The 4,704-nt window shown below is 40.3% G+C and overlaps 1 long non-coding RNA gene across 1 annotated transcript; it reads left to right on the top strand.

Moving 5' to 3' along the window:
- The first annotated feature begins 247 nt into the window (after positions 1 to 247).
- Positions 248 to 4,480, top strand: LOC129382610 (uncharacterized). Its single transcript, XR_008610653.2, has 2 exons — positions 248 to 504; positions 4,377 to 4,480. It is a non-coding gene; the product is annotated as an uncharacterized lncRNA (long non-coding RNA).
- Positions 4,481 to 4,704: the final 224 nt, after the last annotated feature.

The following is a 4,704-nucleotide window of genomic DNA, read 5'->3' as shown; positions in this document are numbered from 1 at the left end:
TATGTAAGATGTGACTTGGCTGTAAAGTGGCCTAAAGATAGTCGCTGTAAAGTGCGTAAAATCTACGTGCTATAAAATTATGGCGATGGCTAATGACGAATACTATGAACATTAAAATCCATCGTAGATGCATTCTTTACAATATGCGAGATGTTAAATTGCTTACAGCACTACTGCCTCGCCAGAGCCCTTGAACCACAAGGGCCTAGAGGCATGTGCTATTCAAAATAATTATCACAGCGGCATCCTCTGAAGAGAGGAAGCGCTACGAACGTGTGGGGCTAATAACATGCAATACGACATCTTTCAAAAAACCTAGGACGGCGTTGGTGTCAAAGAGTGGTTCTGGACCAAGTAACATAACAGGAGGAAGGGGGGATGTGCTGCCGGTATGCTAAGAGAAAATGTTTCTTTCTTTTAGATTCGGCTTCCCGACACTCCAGTAGGATGTGGAGGACGGTCAGCCTCTCACCGCATCTACCACAGGTTGGAGGCTCGTTTCCCGTGAGTAAAACGTTGTGTGCCAAAAGTGTGTCCTATACATAGACGGCAGAATAGGACATCTGTCCGGCGGGATTTTGTTACAGGAGGCCAGAAACCTAATCGTGGCTTCACCACATGCAGTTTATTATTTATTTCTTCGTCCCACATGCGTTGCCAGTGGTTTCGTAGTTTCCTTCTTAAGAAAGGCTTCAGGTCTGTGCCAGGAGGAACGGAAGCAGTAGAATTAACTGCATGAAATGGAGTTGATGTGGCCATCTGGTCGGCTAGAACGTTTCCCTTGATGCCCCTATGTCCAGGCACCCAGCATATAATCACATGTTGGTTAGATATATATGCTTTACACCGTGCGGAGTAGAGTTCATTGAATACTGTTTTTTTTTTGTGATTACAGAAAGACATCAAGGCCTTCACAACACCGAGGGAGTCCGTATATATAACTGATTTCTGGAGTTGTGATTTATTTATGTGCTTTATGGCCGACAGCAGTGCGTAGGCCTTAGCCGTAAAGATACTAGTTTCCGGATGCAGTATGTCGGATGCAGTACGCCGGCCCTCAAGGAAGATACTGAGGCCACAGCAATTGACTGCAGAAGCCAACGCCACATACAGTTCCTCCAGTGACCATGAAAAGGTCCCCTGGGGCTTAAGTCTAATTTGGCACCCCCACCTTTCTCCTGTAGCTTTTCTGTCTACTTAGCTAACCATGTGGGTCAAAAATGGCAAAGGAAAAAAGAAACAACAGCTTGAAACACAGAGCTTACTCAGACCCAATGCATTTTAAGCGTGAAATTTTCCATTTATCATTTATCACAAAACAGGAAATAAGTATATGGTAAAGTCTTCATACGGACACCTCTTTCCCGAAAAGAATTAGCAGTAAAAAAGCAGCTTATGAAGGCTTGAATATTGGCCAGGATGATTTGGCATAGATATGATAATGATTATGAACGTTTCTGGTGAACGTAGTGGCAGTAGAGCGACTAATAAGAGATTTTATATAGATTAAAAGACATATTTCATTCCACTGCCAGAATTTTAAATCATCCCAAATAATTCTTGTGGTTGATAGTCTATGCGCATCGAGCAACAGTGCTTCTTGACGCTTGTTTCTGCCTGACAACATTCTTATGCTGCATAATTCCCCTGTATCTATTCCCTGTTTCTCCCGTACAAAGAAATTTACATTCATCATAAGAAACCTTGTAGATGATTTCCAAAAACTTGCTGTTGCGATTAGAGTGTGACATGCACCCCGGGCTTAGATATGCATTCAGGAGCCTCGTATCTCGCAAATGCTAGAAATACTCCTGCTAAGCAACTTCTTGGTGTCATATACAAGGTTATTCGCAAATACGAATTTGCCTAATTTGGGAAAACAGTGAATCTAAAAAATGTCAAATGATCGCCGACAATGCACACACATTCCAACCGAAATGGATACAAATAAATATAGCACTATATACAAGAATCATTGGCATGATGGCATTCTTTCAGTCGAATAAAATCTGTCTTGCGTTGTACATCTGGAATCTTTTATTATTCATACTGACCTTATGAAGGTTGCGACGTGAAATACACATGTTGTATTTATTCCTCACTTTTTTTTTACTTTAAGACCCAATAATTCTTAAACAGCAGTGAGAGAACTCAGATTACAGTACTTATTAATTTATATTGCTCCAGAAATCCGTTTCTCAGCCTATCGCAGCATCCGACACTAACAATGTTTGGCAGGAAATTTGAGACAGAAAGCATATAACGCTTAAGGCGGTGCTATTCGCTTTGATTGTTTGGGAATTAAGCCCATAGCGTGCATGCTATGGCCCTACGTGTCATCCCCATTAAAAAAAACATGTAGGGGGTTTCCGTTTTGAAAAACTGCATGGAGGTTTTTAGTGTATGCAATTTAAATTAGGTACCTTCACGACTTATTCTAAATGCATTCTCAACAGCTTTAGGCTATGCAAGTGCACTACTTTACACAGAACATAATCTGAACATCTTTAACAGCAATGGTTAGGGTACACTAGTTTCTTCTACACTGAAGTATACATCCTCCACCAGAAAATTTTTTCCCTCTTCCTCCTCTACGAGATTGGAATGTGAAATGGGGTGTAATTTGAATGGTATACTTTTCCATAAACTTTCTACGCATTTCTCCTTGTCTGGGTCATAGATCGTTGTTGCTACGACTCTAAAAGCAGTGCCTGTTTATAGCACCCATAGAGAACAGTCTGTGAATCTTTAACGAACAGAAGCATAATAAATTATCGAATAATTGTTTTGTTTTTTCAACAAATTTAGCACTCTTTGCCTCCCACTGTGGTGTTTTGCAGTCAAACAAGGTACGACAGTCAAACAAACGACATCCTGCAGTCAAACAAGGTTTGACTGCAGGATGTCGTATTGTGTGAAAGAGTGCACTTGTGTGCATAATGCTTCATCGGCAACGTTCTGCTGCATATATTGTCATGAGCTTTCGTATACATTGATAACTATCTCACAAGCCGGCTGCTCCTTTGTTAGTTGGAATGTAGCATTAATGTAAAGCACACTTTATGTTCTAACAAAAATAATTGTGCCCTCTGATCCCCCAATTCTACTCACTTGATGACTAGTGTTATAATATCGTGGTAGACACCATGAGAGTCAGTGCGGTGCGAAATTGCGTGGTGGGGTGGGGGGTGTACAATAACTTCAACTTTTCCGGATCACTTGAATCAGCAATGTGGAATGCTTTTTCTTTCACTCACTGTTACCAAGCTTCACTTTAGTTGTGGCAACAAGTATAATGTAGTTTGCTGGTGCTCCTGCCAACATATATAATATATAGACATCTGTGTTGAAAAAAAAAGATTAGCCAACGGTTTGCCAGGAGCTAAGGTCCATTTAGGCAATTAAATTTTGAGCTTACACCTGTGGAAATTACCGGTGAATGAAAGCCAACCCAGAAGAACTGACCATAACATTTTCTTTCATTATAATAATGCTGAAGCTTTGAACAGCATTTGAACTCAGACTTGTTTAAGAAATGACCTATTTCCTTGTTCAAGTGAAACAAAAGTTCCACAAGAAGACCGAAACTTGAAGTCGTCAACAGCAGCATGAATATAAACAACGCTCAACATTTCGCAGTCGTGCAACTGGTTATAATATTGCCCATCTTATTTTTTTTCACAGACTGTTCTTTACTGCTTTATGTTCATACCCAGTTTAGTTTTGATGTTCTTATTTTCAAATATTTGGTCAAAATATTCTTTCCTCATCGGCTTTCAACAAAATATGCATTAATAATGTACCTTCATTTACGATTTACACTGATCTTAACCAGATGCATCCTGATACAAAATTTCTTTTCCTCAATTCTTCGTTGCTCTTTTCCAAATGTCCAAACAGTCTGTCTTAATTCCTATTCTGACTTCTGGGAATACTATATCTACCAGAATAATGATTCCTTACATGTGTACATCATTTCCTGTTTTGGTCACACCTGCTCTTTGCAAGAACTGACAGCACTGCTCATACCCGCTCCATCACAATCCCCACCGCTAAACGCACCCTTCCAGCCTTTATTTTAACACTTTTGCTTCTCTTGACCCCCATTTTATGCATCAGCTACTCCCCCCAAATGAGGCAGGGGCCATTGAGCTATGCACAAAACAAACACTGCCAAGGAAAATATTTGCTGCTCTGATGACAAGCACCTATGTCGTAATGTCGGCTCGAATAACATCCCTTGTTCCAACAGTGTTGGTATACGTACATGATTTTCTAACACAGAAGCTAAGGATTTGTTGTGTTCTGTGATTATCCTTTTTTTGCCGCTGTCTTTAGCATGGAAATTAACGAATACTACTTGTTTCTCCTAACAGCAGCAAGTTTATCCTTGCAAGGCATTTGGGGTCAACAACAACTTTCACCAGGACAAAGTGAAAGACAAGGCATTGAAGAAAATAAAGTTGCTTCTGTAATCTAAGAGCTTGACTGAAATGTTTCACCTTTTTGTATATATGCCATGCAATGCATTCATATCAAAAAGTGAAATGTGTTTTATCTCTGGAGCCATGTCACATTGTTGGCGAGGCAATTTCTCAATGGTGACCTGCTGCTTCGGCTATGGGCTGCTTTCATGAAATTTGCATTAAAGGAGATGTACTATCGTGGACAAAAGTACCCTGGAAGTGCGAGCGTCGACCGAAT

This window comes from Dermacentor andersoni, chromosome 6 (genome assembly GCF_023375885.2).
Source record: "Dermacentor andersoni chromosome 6, qqDerAnde1_hic_scaffold, whole genome shotgun sequence".
Taxonomy (NCBI): Eukaryota; Metazoa; Arthropoda; class Arachnida; order Ixodida; family Ixodidae; genus Dermacentor; species Dermacentor andersoni.
This window is presented reverse-complemented; position numbering and strand designations above follow the sequence as displayed.